A 26,805-nucleotide genomic window follows, 5' to 3' on the forward strand; every position below is an offset into this window, starting at 1 on the left:
GTCCAACTCCCCGGGGAGTATGGGAGCTGGGTAGTGGCAATTGGTATGAAGGGTTGCCCCTACATTGACCAAGGTCTTATAAGTGGGGTTTCCTCACATACGGTCTTTGCTTGCAGTATATGCCGGAACAGATACTACAATTTGATCTTGGTCAAAAGGCCAAACAAAACTGTATTTATTTTTTCCCCCACCGAGCAAATTAGGCACAAGGCCGATTTTTAATGTGAGGAGTGAAGGGGAAATGGGGATATACTCCCCGGGGAGTAGGGGAGCTGGATAGTGACAATTGGTATGAAGGGTTTCCCCTACATTGACCAAGGTCTTATATGTGGGGCTGCCCCCACATATGGTCTTTGCTTGCAGTATCTGCCGGAACAGATGGTATTTATTTGCTCCCCCACCGAGCAAATTAGGCACAAGGCCGATTTTTAATGTGAGGAGTGAAGGGGGAAATGGGGACCAACTCCCCGGGGAGTAGGGGAGTTGGATAGTGACAATTGGTATGAAGGGTTGCCCCTACATTGACCAAGGTCTTATATGTGAGGTTGCCCACAGATATGGTCTTTGCTTGCAGTATCTGCCGCAACAGATACTACACTTCGATCTTGTCGAAAAGGCCAAGAAAAGCTTAAAGAGCTAAGAACAGCACCCATTAACAACAGACCTTTGATTTTAACCAAAAAGGCAAAGCAGAAAAGTGTTACGGACAGACCGACCGACCGGCCGACCGACCGAGTGACTTATAGAGTCGCTTGCACGCGACTAAAAACGACATTATTTTTTGCACTAACCTAATATTTCGTTTTGCTTATATTTATTTCGATCCCTCTTTTCTATCTCTGTATTTCTTTTCTCATCCCATTTCCTCTTCACTCCTTTTTTATGTTTATGTTCTTACTAACATTCCCTATTCGTTTTTTCTTCCCAGATGTTTTTTTCATATTTTAGTTGTCTTTCCGTTGTCGTTGCATTGTCTTTATTCTTATTGAATGAAAAATAAAAGGAAATTCAAATTTGTTTCTCAAGACTGAATTCAATTGTAATTTTCCACCGTCCGTTCCCTCTATCAACTGTCGAAAAACTTACTGCCTGTCGTGCTTCCAACTCGTCCTTTTCATAATAGTGGCTGCCCTCTGATGCAAATTAATGTAATATGTATATTACTGCGCCTTCTACGAACGAAGGTCTATTTCTTTCTCTTTCTTTCCCTCATTCCGTCACCCGACAGGAAAGAGGGAGGTGCAGTCGTTTCTTAATTACTTTCACTACATAATCAATTTACCTAATGTTGTTGTTCAATTCCACTACACTTATCTCCCCTTGTCTTTTGCTGTCCTTCTATGTTTTTTTCTAGGTTTTTCCAATTTCTATTTTTCGAATGCTTTCTCCTTTTTTTCGTTTTTCATTTCTCTCTTCTTGCTCTTTATCTTCTTTTATTACCTTTCTTTCGATTATAATTCTTTCTTTCTCACTCTTATTTCCCTTCACTTTTTTTTCCTTTTGCCTTACGATTTTTCGTTCTCATTATATATTTTCGTTTGTCATTTTTTTTTCTTTTAAATTCAATTTACTTTTTATTTTTCTGGATTCCTTTGAAATGAGGCTTCATAATGTGTGTATTCATTTTTTTTTTTCAGAATGTTATCTTCATCCTTATAGTTGTTGTTGTTTTACCACCTTTCGGTCAACTCATACTCAGCCCTTCTTCAGGTGGTTAACCGCCAGGGGTTAGGAATTCTGAGTCCTGTAACTGTTTCGCCAGTAATTACTTCCTACCACAATGGTGTTTGTCTTAGCACGTTTTGGCCAATAAATCCCCTGCCCCGCTTTGGGTAGGATTAAAATCGCTACAATGCTCGCCTGGAACAGTAGAGATGGACACCTCTATCTACTGCGCTACATGTTACCTTAAGAAAGTCAGAGGATGAGTTAGCCGGAACGTGGTGAAACAACTACTATGAAGGTAAGGATAATAGTCCGAAAAAATAAATATTTAATCTACTTCTCTTTAGCGTATTCTATCATTTTACTCTTTCTCCCTCTTTCTCTCTTTTTTATTTCTTTTTTTTTTAATTTTTACGTTTTCGTAATTAGTTTCCTTTGCTAGTTATTTTATCTTTATCTTTTTTCATTTTTTTTCTTCCATAACTTTCTTTCATTTACATATATATTTCTCATTTATTTCTATTTTGTGTTGTATAATTCATGTGTATTATTCTGAAATTCGAGTTGCTAATGGTATGTGTGCATACCATATTAGATCTGAATCGAATCGAAATTCTATCAAATGTTAACGCAGACAATAATTTTATACAAACAACACAAAATGAAGTTATTATAAAATTATAATGTTTGGGATTTGAGTAAGATACGAATAATTATTTAATCTTTCTGTAATTCTGTATTTCTTGCAAATTTTGTAACATACGTGATTTTCATCTATCAGTTTACATTAGCCTCCAGCAATTTATAAATCAAAATTTGTCTGTTTTGAAAATCAATTATGAAAATTAGACATACAAGTAGCCGCGTGCTGTCTTCTGTACATATTGTATTTCAGATGACGATTGTTTTATTTGCTTAAATACTACTACTACTACTACTACTAATAATAATAATAATAATAATAGTAGTAGTAAATTAATAATAATAATAATAATAATAATAATAATAATAACAACAACAACAACAACAACCACCACCACCACCACCACAGGATGAGTATGAAAGAAAAGGAGAAACGAAGCAAATACACAGAACTAGCCAAAGAGTTAAAAGGGATTTGGATGAAGAAGAAAATAAAAATAGTACCGATAATAGTACGAGCACTAGGAACAATTCTGAAAAACCTGGAAAAAAATGGCAGAAATTGGAATCAGAGGAATAGCCGCAAAAATACAACGCCTAACGATAATGAAAACGGCTGAAATATTAAGCAAACCCCTTAAATGCGGAGAATAACACAAGACAATATAACGAAGAAGCGTTACAGGGAATGAAGAACGCCGAAGCTGCAGAACTACAAGTTCTACACCCCCATCATGCATCCCCTCCATTGTTTCATCACCGTTCCCTCAATAGAAAAGTGATACCAAAGAGCCGAGAAGGTCAAGGGGGATGGAAAGACCGCGGAGGGAGCACTGGCTAGACCTCCACTGGACAAGTGTGAAGAGAACTGGGATTTTGGGAAGCCTTAGTGCCACTCAAATTCCAGTATAAACTAATGGCCACTGCCAGCGAGAAATCAATGGTAAGCGGCTGTTGCGATGATGCAAATTTATTTGCAAATGCTATCGAAGGTGGAGGAGATAGCTGGACGTCTGGGGAGACTTGTTGTCACTCAGCTTCCAGAGAACATCACAGGTATCCAATCAGATCGTTTGTTAACTTGTGTGAAAGCTCCATGTGAGCCAATAATAATAATAATATGAAGAAAACGAAGAAGACAATGGTATGTATAATTAGTAAATGGAAAAAATAAACTTTAGTATTTATTCATTCAGATAAACGAACACGACAAATATGTAATAATGCGAATTTCGTGAACCGACCTTTTATTGCATGACTATATCAAATAGGATATCGTGAAATGCATAATGTTACCTGAAGAAAGACAGAGGGTGAGCTAGTGGTGAAACAACACCTATAAAAATAACGGTAATAGTCCGACACGCATAAAAGTATTAACAAATGAGATATAAATCAATCCTATTACGATTAACTAAGAATTCACAAAAAAAATCGTTCGTTCATTATTTCATATCGCCAAGCCCTTCTTTTTGTTTCCCAAAATCTGATTGTGTTTAATATGAGTTTCATGTCACAATCTCTACAAGTAAGATTTCGATTTCGTAAGATACATGTAATAAAGAGTGGATTTGAATAAAATGTAGCTCTACCTGCATTAGAACTGCATTAACTTTAGAAAGTTGATTTTCTGGCCAATGTGCGCCTAAAATATGGAATCTCCTTATCGGAAGAAAAAAAGAAGCCTATTTCTCATTTCTACATCGGAAACATTTTATATTTTTATTGAAATAAAAAAAAGATGATGAAAAATGCACGACGATTTTTTATCAAATAAATTTTTGGTGATCTCTATTTCTCTTCATGCTATCGAAACGGAAGCTGGTTTTTCTTGGGATGAGGAAAAATGGGAATAGGATGAGAAATAAGTATTCATGGGGTTTTCAAAAAAGCAGTTTGGAGTTTTGATTACAGGCCAATCAATTAGAGTAACTTTTGGCAGATTGTAGTCTGCTATCTCAAAAGAAAAAAATGTGGATAAATTCACTTGTTACGTAGTAATTAGATACTCTTGTTTTTTGTATCTACTGATATCGCAACTATCAGGACATCTTGGCTAAGAAAGTAGACAATAAGACTGTCATCTGACGTTTCTGAATTTTTGAGATGAGGATTGCTTATATGTATCATTATTCATCGGACTACTGTTCGCATCTTGAGTGTGATTTTCACAACGTTTCGGTCGATATAACCTTTGATCTTCTTCAGGTGTATTTTGTCGAACTCGGGAATGTTTCTGTCGAACTCGGGAATTTGAACGGAATTTCGAGCGGAACTCTTTATTTACTTCACGGGGTTAGCGTGCTTTTGTTCCGTCAGCCATGACTGGATAGAGGTCCTAAGTAATTCGCAAATGTATATTTCAATCCTCAGTGTGGGCGACCGAAATATACATTTGCGAATTACTTAGGACCTCTATCCAGTTATGAATGACGGAACAAGAGCACAAGAGCTGGTTAAATACTTAGAGTCTTTCATAAATACTGTTTAATAACTAATTAATCCTAATATAACTTTTTTTACATTTTAAATAGTATGCCATACTACAATTTCCTCTAGTATACATTTAAAATACTCCAAAGTAATTGAACATTTTTGAATTGTTATATAGTAATTGCTAAAAACAACAAATTTTCACTTCTCCTCCTTTTTTATATAAAATAATCAATAATATGCCACCTTACTTCTAGCAACTCTGTCACTTATTCATAATGGCTGAGTTATTCGATTAGACATTAATTGTATAATAGAAATATATACACATATACATATATCTGTGATACAATCAACTTTCTCCGAAAGCGTAAGAAATTAAGAAAAAAAATTATATTAAAAAGAAATAAGTTTATCAACAATACAAAACTTAAATAAATCAGCTTAGTAAAAAGACAATACAGACGAAGTTGTTTACGAGGGACACAAAGGCCGCTGAAATAGGATTGTTGATCACTGTATGCCAGGTACCTGGCCCAAAAGATCAGAGTCACACTTCAATATATTTAGATTTAGGTTACGGACAAGTTTACGAATAACAGTAAATTTTCCAAGAGTTTGCCACAGTTAGTTACAGTTTAACCACATTAATTTGTGACAGTTGAAGGCAGATGCCAGTTTTGGATAGTTGAAGGCATGTTGCAGCTTGGACCAGTGTGGGTGAGCTTTGGTAGTTTTAAAACTAACAAAAACAATAGAAAATAAACAAATAAATAAATTAAATAAACATAAATATACATAAACGATCACACATATATGTATGTACATATATATGTATATATATATATGTGTGCATATATATATTTGTGTGTATATATGTGTATGTAGATATATATATTTATATATAAACTAACATAAAAACCTAACCTAGATTTAAAGCAGGTCAAGTAACTAGATATCCAGGCTAAATAGAGCACACACAAAGGAACAGGTCAACCAGAGGTCAAATAGGCCTTTGTCCGATAAGTTTTGGATAGTTGAAGGCATGGTGCAGCTTGGACCCGTGTGGGTTAGCTTTTGTAAGCTGAGATAATAAAATGAATTGATAAACCGACTGAGGAACATGACCTCGAAAATATTACGGTTGGTATTATTTTTTTTTGGGGGGGGGTAATACTTTTGAACACGTGCTCGCCTAAATGGCAATCGCCAAAGTGAGAGAAAACAACACTGACGGAACTGAAAACATTTTTTTAAATATCACGGAGGAAGTACCAGGGAAACGTAGCCGAGTTTGTTGATTATTGTCAAGCGAGGTAGCACTTTGTTGCACATATTTAGATGTACATAAATATAAAATAATCATTTTTTAATTTCCGACGCGGCAAATAAACACCCGCTATTTATTATGGCATGACAATATAAAAGAAAAAATTGGACATCCAAATGTAAGGTTGCCGTTATTTTTTTAGCCGGGTCATTCCGTTTTAAACCTCTCGAGGCCACATATTGTCTGGTACCGTTGCAAAGGCACAAAAAAAAACAGAATAAAAAGACCGAAAAAACAACGACTTGGCATTTTTTAAAGTGCATTTATTCGTGGTTCTTCCAAAACAACGCCTTTCATTATCTTGTAAAAGTCTTTTCGCACACGTATGTATCTTACAACGCTTTGTTATATACCATGTGACTTCGGGGGCTTTGAACGTCTATCTTCCCCAAGCACGAAACTAGCTTCTGCGTTTTTGCTCGATAACGTGCTGTATTTTTTATTTAAAAAAAATTTTTCTCTCCCTTTTCTCCCCATGACGTCAGCGGTGCACATGTGCCATTATGAGTACATGCTTTAACAGCTGCTAATATGTTCACTAGTCAGCTACTTATTTCTGCTGCTGATTTTCTTACATGCGCCCATACGCGCTATGTTACCAAGATAACGCTCCGCTTCGTTATACGAAAAGGGACATTCAAAATGGCAGATATAAAACAATGGGTAACACGAATAGACGAGTATCAGAGAAAAGCGAATATTGTGGGTTGTTTGTGCCGGTAAAGCAAATACAAACAGTATTTCTCAAAGGAACCGTTCTTCTAATATGAAACCATTTTTTTTAAATTTTATTTTTAATTTCTTTTCCTTCGTCTAGGATCCGTGTTTGTCTTTCATATGAGCGAATTTCACCGTTACTAAATGATTGCCTCCAACTGTTCTAAGAAAATCAATTTAAATTTGAAAGAAAACCAAAAATGATTTGTTATTTCTTATTGAACTTTTCTTCTGTCGTTTTATTTGGTATAAACAACGCAATTCTTGGTAAAAATAAAAAGAAACATATGATTGAAGAAAATGAAAGGGTATGATCGATGTATAATCTATGTCGCCGGCAATCGTTAGCATGAAAACAAATATTGAATCTATAATCAGTGGAAAAAAATGGAGGTTTTCTTTACGAAGAGTCTTTTTGAAATGGCATTCCGATCGAGAGAATAATGAACAAAAATAATGAACAAAATGTTGTTTTGTGCCAATGTTTGCACACACGTGCTTTTATTACCATTGGTACATATAGAATTAAGTAATCTGAAGTCAAACACTAGTGGATGTGCTCGTATGAAAGTGATCACTTGGGTTTTGATAAAATAAGTCTTGAGATGTTGGTGCATATTATACTATTAAATAGCTATTAGTTGATTACTATATATCTATATCGTTCAGTTTATACATCTATCTCTTTATATATATATATATATATAAATATATCAGAACAAGTTGTTAATAAAACATGTTAAAACCACTTTGAAAAGATTTAAAAACATATTTAATTTTAAAAATGAAACACTAAATAAGTGGATAGTCCTTAATCCGCGGAGTTTCGAAAAAATGCGTTCCTTCTCATCAGAGGGTAGGATTTAGCAAAATGCGCGATCACATTTTCCTTGCAAAAGTATTAAATTAAACTACAAGTAAGTAATATATCTTACTTGATAACAAAAAGTGAAGCAGAGGGAATAGGGTGAATAAAAACGTGATTTCACGTGAATGGATAGTCTGGTGAAGGGTAAAATTCCCAATGACAGTAAAATCCAAAGATGCAGAATCCAAGAAAGTTAGTTAAATTTCCATTAGTACAAGTAAAATCCAAGGGAACCGCGTAATTGGAAGATGATCCAAAGTAATCCAAAAGGCAAAAATCCGTGGAATAATTCACAAATAGGTACAAGGAAAAGGGAAAGAATTCCAATATATTATTAATAGAAAGATAAAATGTCCGTAAAACAGAAATGGATCAAATATACAGCTCGGCTGTCGATGCAATAATTTTTTCTCGACAGCCGAGCTGTATTTTACCCTTCACCAGACTATCCATTCACACTATTCCCTCTGCTTCACTTTTTGTTATCATGTAAGATCTGTTACTTACTTGTAGGTTCATTTAATACTTTTGAAAATACCTTTCCTCTGACGAAAGGAATACATTCTCTGAAACTCCGCTGATTAAGGAAATGTTAATATTTCTTTTTTTAGTATCCTGTCGAAGAATAAATTCTTGTAAGTTATAATCAAGAGTCTTTATTGTCTCCTGTATATATATATATATATATATATATATATATATATATATATATATATATGGTGATTGTCACTTCTTGACAGAAGAAGACCATCTCTCCCTTGCTTTATTGTTGATTACTCATTCATTTTCATGTATGTTCATATAATTTAATTACATATAAAATTTCTGAGAAGAAACATACAACAAAAAAACAAAGAGATAAACAATTCGCTAATAATCACTGTGTCGCTTACACTGCTACGTGCAATCAACACAACACGATTCTCTTTCTCTATGTGATTATCCGTTAGGTTGATTATTCGCTAGAGTAAGAAAATAGTCAATCGTCAATAAAATATATATATATATATATATATATATATATATATATATATATATACATTACAAGGTGGTCGCAACTTATCAAGGCCCGGAAGCCACTCAGGGATAAGGGTTATTGTAAGTAGAGTAAGTTAGTGTGAATATTTTAGAGTGTCTACTTAAGGGGGCGGTTCATCAGGAGGAATTTGTTTACGTTGGACTTGAAGACATCCAAGTTACATTTAGGAGGGAAGCAGGCAGACAGAACAGAGTTCCACAGGCGTGTAGTTCTAAGAAAGAAGCTTTGTTCACGGAATCTACGTTTTGATTTAGGCTACCCCTGCTCTTATACAGTCTGTTGCAAAGGTCACACTTAAAATGAGATTGAGGGATGCCAACTGGTGCTGCTCTACTGTGGACGCTCATATGACGCTTCAGGTCTCCAATCGATTTATAAACCACAGAGCAAAAAGAACATGTGTTTCCTGCAATGTTTTCTCTATCAAAGAAAGATTGATCTCCATGTGAACGCTTGTGGCTAGCTAGGCCAGCTCCGGATAAAGTCATTTTACTGCATAAATCACAGGGGTTGTTCTGCATGAAATCCTCCGCCAGACATGATATATCTGACAGATTTTTCTTCCGGATATTACGCTTCATTGTTGCATGCTCATATTTTTTCTTCTCAAAACTATCACAGCCATGATAGACCAAGGAGCGCCACGTTTTACGATCATTGGAAGCACTTTCCCAACTGAACACGTAAATACCAAGAGCTTTAAGATTATCTTTGATGTTATCCTTAAAGTGTTTCCTCGGTTTATGTTGTGGACGCTTTCCTTGTGTAATTTCACCATAGAACAGGCGCTTTGGCAATCTATTGTCGTCCATCCTTGTCAGATGTCCAGCCCACCTGATCTGGTTGCGTATAATCAACTTCTCGATACAAGTACGTCAGCCCGCATGAGAACATCCATATCAGGTATAAAGGTGCTCCACTTGATGCCCAGAAGGTGTCTCAGGAATTTCTGGTGCACTCTTTCCATGACTTTTATGTGTCTACCATAAGTTGTCCAGGCCTCAGAAGCGTAAAGCAGGGATGGTAAAATACAAGATTGATAGACACTGATCTTTGTATGAATAGTTACACCCCTGTCAGACCATACTCGCTTCTCTAAGCCACCAAAAGCCTTAGTGGCACGCTGTATCCTGTAGTTGACCTCAGCATCCAGGGTTCCATCTCTGGAGAGAGTACTACCCAAATACACAAATGTGTCAACCACGGCAAGTCTCTGGTTGTTGACAAAAATATCTGGTTCCACATACAAACTACCGGGTGGAGTTGTGAACATGACCTTAGTCTTCTTAAGACTAATAGTAAGCCCAAAAGACGCACAGGCTCCCGAAAACAGATCCATGCTACCCTGAATATCCCTCTCACCATGGGCCACCGGATCGGCGTCATCCGCCTAAAGCAATTCACGAACCAGGTGCTGAAAGCTCCTTATAGAAGCATGAAAACGACGAAGATCAAAGACCCTACCTGTGGTTCTGAAACGCAAATAAACACCTAGAGAAAATTCCCTAAAGGCATACGATAACATAGTTACAAAATAAATAAAAAAGTGTAGGTGCTAGGATATCACCCTGCTTCACACCATTGTAAACCGAGATGGGTTCCGACAGGCATCCGTTGAATTGAAGGCGAACTTTCATATTAGTGTGGAGCTCCCTGAGTAATCGTAGAAATTGAGGTGGGCATCCGAACCTCCCCAGAATTATCCATAGGGCACTTCTGCTCACCGTATCAAAAGCCTTAGTCAAATCAACAAAAACCTGCTAAAGCGGAACACGGTGTTCAGTAGAGTTCTCCTGCAACTGACGAGCAGAGAAGATCATGTCCGTGATTCCTCTGCCCGGACGAAAGCCACTTTGGCTGTCTGTATTGACGGATGGACAAATATACTTTAACAATCTATTGAGTAGAACTCTGGAAAATACTTTGCCAACTGCTTCCAACAAACTAATCCCACGATAATTTCCACAGTCGGTCCTGGGCCTCTTTCTCTTGTACAGTGATATAAGAATTGCATCAACCCAATCCCGATGGACGGGCAACCCTCCAGACATCAGTGATAAGATGAAGAATTTCATGAACAAACTTATCACCCCCATGTAAGAGGACTTCCACAGGAATACCATCAAGCCGTTCACTTCCTTGATTGCATCTCTAGTTTCATTCTCAGATGGGAACACAGACATTTCATGGATAAACTTCTGTTGTGATAAAACTTCATTGATGGCGTCCTCATCAACATTAGAGGGGTTGTGAAAGAGATCAGAATAATGCTCGGTCCAACGAAGTAGAATCTTGTTAGGATCCTTTATAAGGGCAATTCCATCACTTGAGAGTAGGGGATATGTAGATAGTGTTTGAGGACCAAAAGCTTTTTTAAGCAAATGGTACATACGTTTGAGGTCTTTACAATCAAAAGCCATCTAGATTTGGTTGGCGAGTTTAGCCCACCACTGATTCTTCATTTGGCGGAGTCGTTTTTGGAGAATACCCTTGTTTGCCTTAAGTGACTGTTGAAAGGACTGTCGACCTCCATGAGAGGCAGACAACATCTTATGGGGCAACCCATTTTTAGCACTTAAGACTTGAGTAGTATCAGAATCATTATCATCAAACCAATCCTGATGTTTAGATTTGCGGAAGCAAAGAACATCTACACTTATTTCATAGATTGCATTTTTAAAATGCGCCCACGACCCATCAAAATCAGCAGAAATAATTACGGACCGAAGCTTTCACGTACACTTGGATCATCCAGCTTGGACACATCAACCCACCTTGGAATCCCAACACCACCCAACCTACACTTCCTCCTTATACAGATTTTCAACTTCCCGCGTACCAAAAAGTGATCTGTACCGCATTCAGGTCCACGCATAACACGCACACTACAGTCGTCCTGCAAATCTGCTTTCCTGGAAAAAAATGTAATTTTTGAAGTGAACTTAAATATCATTCATATATATATATATATATATATATATATATATATATATATATATATATATATATATATATATGAGACAGTTGGATTTTTATACATACATTTATATGCACAAATATTTATGTATTTGCAAATACCTTTCCTCTGATGAAAGAAATACATTCTTTGAAACTCCGCGGATTAAGGAAATGTTTATATTTCTTTTTTGAGTATCCTGTCGAAGAATAAATTCTTGTAAGTTATAATCAAGAGTCCTTTATTGTCTCCTGTACATTATATATATATATATATATATATATATATATATATATATATATATATATATATATATATATATATATATATATATAGTTAAATGTTTGGTTACGCAACTTTAAATATGGAGGTTTGATATTCACTTTTGAATTATCTTACGGCTATAAAATAATTACCTATGCCACATTTGTCATATTAAGCAATAGTGCTGTGACATAAATGTGTGAAAATAAATGGAGAATTGTTTCAAAGAATTTCTAACTTAATCTATCTACCAACCTCATGGCCCTATCACATCTCGGCAGTATTGAATCCATGTCTTTTTTTTTACAAGTACTATCACGGACAGTGCTGCGATGAATCACTCCACTCGTGCCTTCTCAACGTAAATCCTTCCGACCGGCTGACTAGCGAAAAAAGAAAAATAGCTAACAATTTACAATTGAAGCTTTTTTTTTTTTAAAGAAAGAAGCATTGTTCATGGAATCTACGTTTAGTTTTAGGCACAAATAAAGAGTGAGGATTTTTGTGAAAACATGACAAGTATGTTTATATACCAACTAGCAAGCCGCTCAGCATTGCCCGGTAATAAAATCTGCTTAATATGATATTTTGATAAATGCAGATTTCTTATTTCTTATTGTATTATTTTGGACCCATTATATAGTAATGATTTAAATTTAAAAAAAAAATTACTCGTGCGCCACGACCAAGAATCAAAACTAAAACGTTTAGACATAATTTATTTTTCTTTTGCCGTTAATGCCTGAAAAAGGAAGATATTTTCGCTGCCAAACTAAAATTTAAAATATTACCCAATAGCTATTACCTTACGCATGCATATTCATAATACCGCCGTTCGACCTTCACGTGGCAAATTCTATTTTTTTTTTTAATTTTCACAATTTTGCATCGATTTTCCCCGGCTACAACCGGAATATAACCATTTGCATGGAATTCAATGATATATATATGAAGTTTCGTGAATGTAGACAAGAAAACTGAAAGATGAATTTGGTAGGCAATATATATATATATATATATATATATATATATATATATATATATATATAATGTGTGATAAATCAAGACTTCAAGACAAGGTTTTCATGGCAACAAAAAGTGTATTTCATTTGTTTCAATGTCCAGATCGGCAATTTCAAGCATTACATTGTTTGAACATTTTCAAAAACCAGCATTCTTTCAGACTTTATGAATAAACACACTTTCGGCAATGTAGCATTTTTTGAATAGAAAGAAAAAAGAGCGGGGATCCCTAACGGGAAAAACATGAGAAAAACATTTACCTTGGTTGCAGTTACGGAACCATATATATATATATATATATATATATATATATATATATATATATATTCACACAGTGATCACCACCTATCAAGGCCCGGAAGCCACTCAGGGATAAAGGTTATTGCAAGTACATTACGTTAGTGTGGAGATTTGATAAAGTGTTTACTTAAGGGGGCGGTTCATTAGGAATTTGTTAACATTTGACTTGAACACATCCAAGTTGTAGTCCGGTGGGAAGCAGGCAGACGGAACAGAGTTCCACAGGCGTGCAGTTCTAAGAAAGAAGCTTTGTTCATGGAATCCACGTTTTGATTTAGGAACAGATAAAGAGTGGGGGAAATTTTTCACAGTGGATTCGGCTAGACGGGTGTTTTTCGTGAAAGATTGGCGAGGGGGGGACCAGAGATTGGAGTTCAGACAAGAACCTGCCATGGAAATAACGTAAAACAAGGATAGGCTCGCAACGTCTCTTCTGTGGGAGAGAGGTTGCAGGGTAGAGAAAAGGACATACCCCACCAAGCCACGAAGTCTATTTTGTACTCTGTCAAGGCAGGATAGGCTGTTTTTAGCAGCTCCTGCCCAGATATGGCAACAGTATTCCATCCTTGGGCGTACTTGGCTTTTATATAGATAGAGAATTGCATCAGTAGTGAGATATCTTCTGGAGCGGCAGAAGGATCCCACCATCTTTCCAGCGACCTTGGCGACAGACTTGATGTACGTGTTCCATTTCAGATTAGAAGCAAAGGTCAAACCCAGAAGCTTGTCAAAACACGGGGCCTCACCCACACGAGAGCCATCCATCACAATTGATGCCAGATGGGGATCAGAGCGTTGATGATGTAAGGATAGGAGTTTGGTTTTGGATGCATTAAAGGTTACCAGCCACGTCTTTCCCCACTGAACCACGCGCTCGAGATCAGAGGAGAGAGAATCAGAGAGAACTTTGTCATTTACAGCCTTTGATGTATTGCCGTAGATGGTCGTGCCATCAGCATAGATGTCAACGAATGATTTAAGTATGTGTTTAGGGAGGTCATTGATGTAGATCAGGAAGAGAGTTGGGCCTAGGATTGACCCCTGAGGGACTCCAGCATTTATATTGCAGGCGTCCGATTTTTGTCCATCTACCACTACTCTTATGAGCCTATCGGAGAGAAATGATTTAATTATTGGGAAAACATTTCCAGTGATACCGTAGATGGAAATCTTGTGAAGTAGACCCTTATGCCATATCTTGTCGAAGGCCTTTCATATGTCAAGAGCAATTGCCCTAGAAAAGAAGCATTTGTCAAGAGATTCACTAATCCTGTGGGATATAACCGTCAGCACATCTGCGGTAGATCTTGCAGAGCGGAAACCATGTTCTGTCACTAAGAATGTTGTTCCTGCTGAGGTGGTTGACTATTTCTCTATTTAATATGGATTCAAGCAACTTACTCATTACACACAGGAGACTTATTGGTCTGTACTGAGAGGGAGATGACTTATCACGTGAATTCTTAAATACAGGGCAAACTGATGAGGTTTTCCAGGGAGTGGGAAAGCACTTCTCCTTAGGGCAGCGCTTAAACAGTTTCGTAAGTATGGGAGCAAGTTCTGGTTGAAGCTTTTTTAACACTATAATTGGGATGCCATCAGAGCCAGTTGCTTTACTGGAATCTAGGTACTTGATTAGCTTGGCGACCTCATGCACGGATATTTGTATGTTACCTAGCTTGTTCTGTGTTATAGGAGGAAATATGGGGAGGTGAATGCCTTCGACGCATAGGGTAGAATTAGCTGCAAAGTTCTTTGCAAATAGTTTGGCCTTGTCTAACGCTGACGAGATGACCTCTGGTCCATTGATAATGGTTGGGATAGAACGCACACTTCTGTTCAGGATCCTATTTGGTATTTGCCAAAACTGGTGGGAACCACGCGGTTGATCAGCTACCTTGGATTTAATAGACTGGGCATATAGCTCTCTTGCATTTTTTATTACTCTTTTACAGTGGTTGCTCGCAGTCTTGAAAGCAGCTTTAGTCTCAGTGCATCTATTACGTTGGTAGCTATGGAAAAAGTGATTTCTGTGCGCGATAGCAGCAGCACATTCTGGGGAGAACCATGGCTGGCTGTTAGGTTTATATATATATATATATATATATACAACGGCGTTTGTGTTTACTATAAGCTTTATACGCAAATATAACGCAAGGTAAACTCATATCGTTATAAATAATGTAGAATATCTGCATAAATATAATTTCACGTAATAGTTAACTAAAGATTATCATCCGATGAGAAACCGAACAAACCAATAAGGAATAATTAAAATGAATGTTAAAAAAATATGCAAATTAGCTAGATGAATGCAATTCCACGACCCATATATGAGAAAGTTGTATTTTCTTTTGAAATAAATAGAAAAATGGGGATTTTATATGAATATCAATACAAAAAGCAACCCAAATTTACAGGAGTATAGATAGTTTTATTTGGTTGGTTGTTTTGTCTTACGGCACATCAACCCTTTTCAGGTTATTTAATGCCGAATCCAGGTCAGAGTGGATCTGATAGCAATGGCAATTAAGGGGTGGTTCCACACTCCCCAAAACCCACAAGCTGAGGTCTCACCATCGGATATAGTTTAAGTTCATATCCAGGATTAGTTTTATTTTGACATATATTTATTTAAATTATTTTTCTATAGTCATCGACAAATTCTACTTATCTTAATCCAATAAAACATGTCGTAATCTAGGAAATAAGCTGTTAGCACTAATATATTTACTCAATAAAACTGTGTTTTCACACGTTATACGTAAAAATTCCTTTCTTTTTCTCTCTTACTTTCCCTCTCTGTCCTACTCCAACCAAGTCTATCAACCTGTTCCACAAACCCCAAAACCTCAACATGACAAATCTCCCCCACCTCCAAAAAAAAAAACACGAATAAACCTAGAACCCCATCCTCCAACGAAGACCTCTACTACCATGTCTCCTTATCCAATATCAGGGGTCTACGTTCCAACCTTCCAGAGGTTGGAACACAATTACAGGAGACGAAACCGGACATATTATTTCTAAGCGAAACTGGCATAGGGCCGACCACTTCCCTAGATGAGTTCATAATTAAAGGATACTCTAACTTAAGATCTAAATCTGACACCCAAGATCGCCATGGGCATGGAGTATTTGCCTACATTAAAGATGGTTTTTCATGTGTTAAGGATATCTCCAGAGAAGACCCTAATTTACCTTATATGTGCTTCCGGGTTGCATTAGCTTACAACACTGCATTTATATTTGCCCTCTATCGCCTCTACAACAGTGGGGTTACTATCTTTAAGAGTATATCTGAGAAAATTGATCACATACTGTCAGCTCATCCTTCGGCTAACATTCACATTTGCGGTGACTTCAATGTCAACAGTGTGGAATGGCTGACCCATTCAAATAAGACCGATGACGAGGGGAGGTTCTATCATGATTTTGCCATTGCCTATGACCTCACTCAGATTGTTCACGAACCCACCCGTGTGCCCGATACTACCGGTCAGTATGCAAGCCTTCTAGAAATTTTTCTCACAACTTCCCCTGAGTTATGTTCATGTTCCGTTCTATCTCCTCTGGGATCCTCCGATCACTGACGGCATTCCAGTTATAGTACCGAAAAAGCTCCAACCAGAACTTGCTCCCATACTTACAAAACTGTTTAAGCGTTATCTTAAGCAGAAGTGCTTTCCAACACCCAGGAAAACCTCATCAGTATGCCCTGTATTAAAGAATTCAAGTGAAACGCCATCTCCTCTTAGTATAGACCAATAAATCTCCTGTGTGTCAGGAGTAAGTTGTTGGAATACATATTAAATAAAGAAGTAGTCAACCACCTTAGCAGAAACAACCTTCTTCGTGACATGCAATGTGATTTACGCTCCGCAAGATCTACAGCAGATGTGCTAACGATTATATCTCATAGGATTAGCGTACTTTTCAAGACAAAGGCTTCCTTTCCAGGGCAACTGAACTTGACATATCGAAGGCTTTCGATAAGGTATGGCATAAGGGTCTACTTCACAAGATTTCCAGCTACGGTATCACTGGAAATGTTTTCTCAATTATTAACTCATTTCTCTCCGATAGGTTCATAAGAGCAGTGGTTGATGGGCAGAAATCAGAGGCCCACAGTATTAATGCTGGAGTCCCTCAGGGGTTCAACCTGGGCCCAACTCTCTTCCTGATCTACATCAATGATCTCCCAAAACAGATATTTAAATCATTCGTTGACATCTATGCTGATGACACGACTATCTACCAAAGGCTAAAATGATAAAGCTCTCTCTCTAGCAAAGGCTAAAATGATAAAGCTCTCTCCGATTCTCTCTCCTCTGATCTTGAGCGCGTGGTACAATGGGGGAAGAGGTGGCTGGTTACTTTTAATGCATCCAAAACCAAGCTTCTATCTTTACATTATCAACGCTCTGATCCCAATCTGGCATCAATTGAAATGGATGGCTCTCGTCTTGGGGAGGCTCCATGTTTTGACAAGCTTTAGTCCTGATCTGAAATGGAACACGTACATCAGGTCTATTGCCAATGACGCTGGGAAAATGGTGGGATCCTTCTAACGCTCCAGAAGATATCTCACTACTGATGCAGTTCTCTATCTGTATAAAAGCCAAGTACGTCCAAGGATGGATTACTGATGCCACATCTGGGCTGGAGCTACTAAAACAGCCTATCCTGTGTTGACAGAGTACAAAACAGACTTCGTGGCTTAGCGGGGGATACCCTTTTCTCTTCCCTGCAACCTCTCTCCCACAGAAGAGACGTTGCGAGCCTGTCTTTGTTTTATCGTTATTTCCACAGCAAGTGCTCGTCTGAGCTCCAATCTCTGGTCACCTCTCGCCAATCTGTCACGAGAAACACCCGTCTGGCTGAAACTACTGTCATTAATTTTTCCCACTCTTTATCTGTTCCTAAATCCAAACGTAGATTCCATGAGCAGAGATTCTTTCTTAGAACTGCACAACTGTAGAACTGTCTTCCCTTTGCCTGTTTCCCACCTGACTACAACTTGGACATCTTCAAGTCCAACATAAAAAAATTCGTGACAAACCGCCCCCTTAAGTAAGACACTCTATCAAATCCCCAATACTATTGATTACTACGATACTATCTCATTGATTACTGTACACGCAATAACTCTTATCTACCACAATATAAATATTTTCCGATTTTACAACATTTTTCCTTTGTAGCTTCTTTTTTTAGTTGATAAAAAACACGAATTAACGCTAAAGTGTAGCATAATATACTTTATCTTTTCTGGTCTCAGTTAGTGAAAGAGACATCATTGTAAACAGAGCAAACTATTTTAATCAAACATTCTATTATAGATGAAAAAAAAAATACAGAGGAATATTTTACGTTACCCCAGTGCAACCATGACCAGTTATACGTAAAATATCCCTCTGTAAATTTTTGATCTATAAGAGAAAAAGACTATTTTTAAGATCATGAAGCCCAAATATCCGCTGAGGTGATATTGTAAACAAACACAGATGAGATTCGATGGACGATATTATCATTTTTTTTTTAAATTCTGTTTTGCGAATTAGTCCACCGGGCAAATTTTCCTCGTAAGATTTATCATGGGATTGATTCTATAATTATACATACACAATCTGCATAAAGTAAAATATCATGTTTAAGCGTATTGTACGACCGGGCAACGCTGTGCGTCCAGCTAGTGTATGATAGACAATCCTTAAAGAATACGCACAGAGTTATCGCTCTTAACTTCTAAAATCGTGCAAACAAGCACTCTTCCTCACTGATCCAATTTGCATGTGTTCATCCTCACCATATATGTATTTATTTCTACTTTTTTTTTTTTTAACTTTTTGACAGCTATGTTTGCTTCTACGATGTTGTTGAAAAACAGATCGAGCGTAAAACCTTCCCTGAATTTCTTATATCGTTAAGTGACAGGCTTGATGGATGACGTCCGGTGTATCTGAGCGCAATTCGTCATTACAGCATCATGATTTCACCTTCTAGCGTAAAACGTGTTTAGCATTCTATGGGGCACTTTGCAAAGCGAGAGTTTACCCAACTGAAAATGAAAATAAAGTATTTACATGCAGTCAAGATAGTTCAAATCATATGTTTATTGAAGCACACATTTAGTCGACTGTTAGTGAGTAATTGAGAATTGAGAAATACGAAGCGGTAATTGCTGGTGACATCGTGTTTACTTAATAGGGATTTTTAAATAATATATTAAGTTTATTGCTATTTCGCAATATTTAAAACAACGTATCGAGTAGAATTACGTCACTTCGTTTCCTACGGCCACGTGATTAATAAATATAGTTTTAATTCTTGTAGACACTATATTGTAAAGATATTAACTTTTTTGTATCTGATAGAAAATGCTAATGACGATTAAATTAGTACTCTCTACGATTATATAAAATAAACTTTGTCTGTGTGTGTGTCTGTGTACGAGTTTGTTCCCTATTGACTCGAAAACGGCTGTCATTGATAAGTAATGATAATCGATAATCGAAATAAACAGATAAAAGAAGGAACGGGCGATTTTGGATCAAAGTAAACAACTTACAAAGCTTAACATCACAAATGCATTGGAGAAGTGTTATTCCCACACAAGCCGAGATGCCCGACATATAAAATCAACAGTATGCACTTTGATATGACAGGGGTGTGTTCGAGATGAATGATTCTGTTTAAAGCACAATTAAACCATTATAATTGACTTTTTCATTTTAAACTTAAATTCAAGTGATTATCACCGCGCAAGCAGTAATGCCAGGCATCTAAAATAAATTGTAATGGTTTTAATATGACAGGGACGCGCTCGAAAGAAATGTTTCTGATTAGACCATAATTGGCCCATGATACTTGACTTTTGCATTTTAAACTTTAATATACAAAAAATAATTTTAAACATCAACACTAAGTTCCTTACAGTGCAATGTAGACTATAATATATTGTTAACTAAGTCACTGCAAGAGGTGTGAGCTCTCTTCCGGTATACCACGATGTGTCCCTAACTTAAGCAGGCAATCAATCGATTTGATTGAAAATGAACGATTTCACCAACTTCGATGACAAATAATATGGTAGTGTGAAGCATTCGTTTATCTTAATTCGATCCCGGAAAACCTCGGGTTACCCTGCTAGTAAGATAGTAATATAAAAATGGATACAAGCAGATAAAAGATGAGTTCGTGTAATGGAACACATTAGTCAACGAAAATAAAATATTTATATGCGTATGCGACATGTATATTGGAAATGTTGACTTTTCATAGAAAGTTCAGTTAGAAATAGAAGTAATAATATGAATGTGTTTCCATGCTAGTTTTTATAAGTGTGTGAATATGGGCGCGACAGTTTAAGCATTTGTGTATTGGTTGCTTGTTATTTGGGGTATGTAAGCGTAACACCATGTGTGAGAATTGTTAAATGAACAACAACTTTCCAAGCCTAAAGGTGCGAGAAAAGCGATAACTCAATGGCTGCGTTAAGTCTCTGTTGTTGTTTTTTTTCCGACAGTTTTTCTCGACAGAAACCCCAACCTTAAAAATGTAGTCACTGACTCGAAAACGTCCTTTTAAATTAGACAATAAACAATGTTGATCGCAAGGACGCAGTTTAATGCATAGTCACGTGACTGTTTCTTATGCTTTTCTGTAAATAGTTTTTTTCTGGCGGTCAGTTATATATGTGATCTTTGGGCGTGCTCTTGTGTTTTCGCACCCGTCGTCGGTCAAGTATTATTAAATAATTGAAAAATATATCAATCAAACTCCGACAGGTAATATTAGTTGTCAGATGTAATTAATATATTTTTATATCGTACTTGGGTGGTAACAGTGTACAAGTGGTTAACAACACGGACTAACAACCTGGGTGTTCAAAGTTCGAATCCAGTTCATTGCACAAAATTCATTTTCACTTAGGAGTTTATCAATCTTCACATGGCCCATCTTGTAAGTATTCCATGTCTTCCTAGGAAGAATTCTCAATGGAAAAATATCGATTTCTCACACCTGGTGTTACGCTTACACACCCTAAATAACAAGCATCAAATACACAAATGCTTAAACTGTCGCGCCCATATTCACACACTTTTAAACACAAGCATGGAAACACATTCATCTTATATGTCAATAATAGATTCTTTCGAATCATACGATATGATGATGATGATAATGATGATGATCCTACGCCATTCATAATAATCAACGCGTAGTAATTCACAGAGAAATAACGATAATAGAAGCCAATAAAGTTAGACAATAAAAACAAAGACGGCAACACGAAAATTAAGTTGAATCATGACTGATTCACACGGATTTACTGTTTTAATGTATCATTAGATAAAATTATTTATTTCTATAGTATGTATATCACTATGCTCTGTCCCCAGCCCCCACTCCAAAAAAGAACAGGAGAAAAGTAATCCTGGAATAGATTATCATGAACACAAGACAAACATTACAACATCCCCAAAGAAAATGATGTAATAACTAGATGCCTAATATCATAACCAATGACCATATACTACAATGCCACACCAAGGAGGATATGATAGCTAGGATTATTGTATCATAACGAACGAACATAAACTAAATTCTCCACTCCCAAAATAGAAAGGGATAATGCCTTAGAGGATAGTTTAATAATCAAAGATATTTTACACTGCATTCCTGAGTTAAGGAAATATAATTAAGGTCCAAAATCTTTTAAAGCACTGCTTTCTGTTTAAAAAATTTGTTTTGAAAAACGGACAAGAAATCGTAGGAAGAAGTAATTACAACCGAGTATTATACACAACTAAAGGTTCGATGTAGATAGACTAACTCAACCTGACACAATTTAAGTAATAAATAACTAAATTTATAAATACGTGATTTACGTGTGACACGCATATCCAGAGATTTTCAAATACCCTTTGAATCATTAGCACATACTATGACATATTTGCAGTCAATTTAAAATTTAAAGAGAGATTCGTCGTAATGCTGAGGAGAGTTTTAAAGATATAGGAACGTAAAGGGTAAGAGTTTGGAATTAAATAATTCGTACAAGTATATCATACAGCACAGTGTTAGATACACCTTGGGTTAAGTTAATGTTTGAGAAAAAAGTACAATCTCTTTTTTATAGACTCTGAACTACATTAAGAAATGAGACGAATAATTAAATATCTTAACCTTGGTGACAGAATATATACTTCAAAATTTATTTAAAAAAACGTATAAGGAGGAATGGAAAGATGTAATCAGAAAACGGCTTAACCGATTATTTATTATATATAATTAAAGGGGCGATGTAGGTAGATGCATTCACACTAAAGCAGCTTAAGCAACAGTATACTAAGCTAAAAATACATAGTTTATGTTTTATTTGGATTCATCGGACTACTGTTCTCGTATTGAGTGTGATTTTTACGACGTTTCGGTCGATGTAACCTCCGACCTTCTTCAGGTGTATCTGTGTATGTATTGTCGAACTCGGGAATGTTTCTGTCGAACTCGGGAATTTGGAACGAATTTCGGATGAAACCATTTATTTACTTCACGGGGGTAGCGTGCTCTTGTCCCGTCAGCCATGGTTCTAAGTAATTCAAAATTGTACTTTTCGGTCGCCCACATGTAGAATTGAACGTTCAAACTACAAAAGAATATCACATCTTTTTTTTACAATTGATTTTTCCAAGTACTCTAACCACTGCCCCACAGGTACTTGCGCAAAGGCATTCCCGAGTTCGACAAGATCCACCAGAACAAGGTCGGAGGTTACATCGACCGAAACGTTGTGAAAATTCACACTCAAGTAGTCCGATTAATCAAAAAATTACGAATAACCAATCCTCATCTAAAAAATTCAGCAACGTCATACATGATTTAGTTGTATAATCATATATGCGTGAATGTAGGATTGACATGAAATTCTTAAAAATAAACTAAAATGACCGAAAAATGGGCTAAAATGACTTAACTAAATAAAAAGTAAAGGATTTAGAATGACTTTACTGAACTGATGAATTGAATGACCTTAAGAATGACTTGAATGCTTAAAAAATAACTGGAATCCTTCAAAAACAACTTGAATGATCTGGAGTATGACTTGAATGACTTTGGGACTGACTGGTTGTAAAGTGGGTCATCATTTTACATTAAATCAATACAAAAAAATGATCCCCCAATTTATATCACAAAGTTACAAACATAAGTACAGCATGTAGTAAGAATAGATATTACACTTTGATCTTGACCAAAAGGCAAAGAAAAGCGTATTTATTTACTCCCCCACCGAGCAACTTAAACACAAAGCCGATTTTTAATGTGAGGAGTGAATGGGAAATGGGGACCAACTCCCCGGGGAGTAGGGGAGCTGGATAGTGACAATTGGTATAAAGGGGTGCCCCTACATTGACCAAGGTCTTATATGTGGGGCTTGCCTCCACATATGGTTTTTGCTTGCAGTATCAGCCGGAACAGATACTACACTTTGATCTTGGCCAAAAGGCCAAGAAACGCTGTATTTATTTGCTCCCTCACCGAAAAAATTAGGCACAAGGCCGATTTTTAATGTGAGCAGTGAAGGGGAAATATGGGCCAACTCCCAGAGGAGTAGGGGAGCTGGATAGTGACAATTGGTATGAAGGGTTGGTATTTATTTGCTCCCCCACTGAGCAAATTAGGCAGAAGGCCGATTTTTAATGTGAGGAGTGAAGAGGAAATGGAGACCAGCTCCCCGGGGAGTAGGGAAGCTGGATGGTGACAATTGGTATGAAGGGTTGCCCCTACGTTGACCAAGGTCTTATATGTGCGGTTGGTATTTATTTGCCCCCCCACCGAGCAAATTAGGCACAAGGCCAATTTTTAATGGGAGGAGTGAAGGAGAAATGGGGACCAACTCCCCGGGGAGTAGGAGAGCTGGATAGTGACAATTGGTATGAAGTATTGCTCCTACATTGAACAAGGTCTTATATGTGGAGTTGCCCCCACATAGGGTCTTTGCTGCAGTATCTGCCGGAACATATACTACACTTTGATCTTGACCAAAAGGCCAAGAAAAGCTTGAAAAGCTAAGACAACATCTATTAAGAACACACCTTTGATCTTAACCAAAAATGCCAAGCACAAAAGAGTTACGGACCGACCGACCGACCGACCGACTGACCGACGGAGTGACTTATAGAGCCGCTTGCACGCGTCTAATAAAAGAACTCGTAACAGAAGAATCAACCAAGAGAAATTTTAGACATAGATTGAAAAAAGAAGTATTAGCACTAGTATAATTAAAATAAAAAAGAGAATATTGTGAAAAAGTAGTTAGATACAGGATTTGAACTTGTCTAATGAACAGAGACATAAAAATAGATACTGTATCAAGAAGTATTGTTTGCCTTGCAATTTTTGTTTTAGCATTTTGGACTAAGAAAACAAGTGTAGTAACTACGATACATTGAATGTTTATGCCATCCGAGATATCTCTTTGTTTTATGAAAATGAAGTCTTGCTAACAGGGTACATATCATTCTTCTTGCGGTGATTAGATATGGTTCATGTATATCTGAGAATGTTCACACTCCCATGCATTATCTCATTTTTCGATGTTCGTATCAAATAGAGTTTCCTCCATTCCGGGCTTTGTCTTCCTCAGATGGAGTCTAAATGAAAACGATCTTATCTCACTTAAAATATAAAAGCTGTATACATAAATAATACCCTTGCTGATAATAATGTAAGTTTTTAAGACTACGACAAGAAATGGTCAACTTTTTCCCTATTTCTCATTTCCTGTGATCAGTTCGGAAGAGTGTTTGCTTATGCGCCGGAAGACCGGGATTCACTTCGTTAATAGATTAGGTTTTCTAGCCTTGCTTCAGTCATATCAAAAGGGGAGAATCAAAGTAAAAAGCTTATTCTTGGGTGGTGCACAAGCTCTTACATCAGGATGTAGCAACTAATCGAAAAGGATCCTTAAAGCCGCCCTAAAATATAATAGTTAGTTGAGATTATTTCTCGTGATGTTTATCCTACTAAAGGTAACACCAGTGGTTTATTATTTCTGGGTATAGTGTTTTTGAGTATAATGTTTCCGTTTGTTCTAGATTAAACATTTTCCTTCTTTCTATAATTCTTTATAAAGATATACATGTAATTATATATATATATATATATATATATACATGATGTCCATAAAGTCCGTGTGCGCCTTAAAATATTTATAATCTTATTTGTGATTGCAATAGAAATAACATGTAAAAAGGATTTGATTTATGAACAATATATATATATATATATATATATATATATATATATATATATATATATATATATATATATATATATACAATCGAATTGATTGAAAACGTATCGCAGAAACAAAAACAAATCAATCTATCTATCTATCTATATATATATATATATAATTATTTATGATAATCATTAAATAACTACAGGCATTAGTCTTTCATCCTTTCGGGAATCTTCAGTGCAGGGTGTCACGATTAACATCTGTCGATATATTCGAATCCAGTCGGCTCCCATTAATCGTGTGAAATAACGTTGAAATTAAACATTTTTATTAAAAAATGTTTTTCACGTCAGTCAGAGTGATCTAATGGTTATATGATGATCAATGCGCAAGAGGTTAATTGACCGACTTAATTCAACTGAACGTGCTCAACGAAAAGAAACGAGATTCTTAAAGGGGTTGACATAATTACTTACTGTAAAATTAAATACCTACGGACATTAGTGTTTCATCCTTTCGTCCAGGCTGTAACGATTAATACCAGTCGATAGATTCGAATCCTGTAACACAAGCCGTCTCTGGCTTGATTAGCAAAGACCGTACACACAAACACACACACACACACACACACGTATATATATATATATATATATATATATATATATATATACTAGACCACCCGTGACCCGTTGGGTCAGTACGTTATATTAGCTATGGAATTCATGTATGAGCGTGACACTTGTGGCATAAAGAAAATAGTTTTTTTTTACATAACAGAAGCATTTCTATGAAAGTATATTAAAATGAAAAAAAGAATATAGATAGATTTCTATGAGTCGTTCTGTTTATTATAATTGTTATTTTTTTTTAAATTACAGTTACTGAATTATAAGTGGTTGGTCATACTTATAGGTAAATATGCACTGAACAGGTATCATAATCCTTATTATAGTTAAATTCAAATTTTGATATATCATCTTTTAAATGAAATTGTTAGTTGAAAGTACAGAATAATAAAAAAAACACTCTCCACATGTTAATAATGGCTTTTTAAATAGAAAATGAAAATAAAATGTAACTTTTTTCATTTAATTTAAGCAAACATTCAGTACCCATTGTGTAAAGGAAAACACTATTTAATGTAATAGAAATGTGTGCATTTACCGATTCGGCTTTCCGTTTGGAAATGTAAGCAGACGACTTTAAAAAACATGGGAAGAAGAAAAAGAAATTTTTTTGTAATAACGCCCTCGAGTAAAAAGGTCTGCATTAGTTAAGGGGGATAACTCTATCCAGTTTTACATCGCTCTCTTTTTCTCTC

General features: G+C 36.3%; 1 protein-coding gene and 1 pseudogene across 1 annotated transcript in view; both read right to left on the reverse strand.

Annotated features, from left to right (window-relative positions):
• The window catches only part of LOC145292074 (uncharacterized), a 547,340-nt gene that overhangs the window by 68,564 nt on the left and 451,971 nt on the right, over nucleotides 1–26,805 (reverse strand). The gene's annotated exons all lie outside the window — the stretch shown is intronic.
• Nucleotides 23,625–23,759, reverse strand: LOC145292495 (U2 spliceosomal RNA; annotated as a pseudogene).

Source organism: Euprymna scolopes, chromosome 13, assembly GCF_053919585.1.
Source record: "Euprymna scolopes isolate OS-2025 chromosome 13, ASM5391958v1, whole genome shotgun sequence".
Lineage (NCBI taxonomy): Eukaryota > Metazoa > Mollusca > Cephalopoda > Sepiida > Sepiolidae > Euprymna > Euprymna scolopes.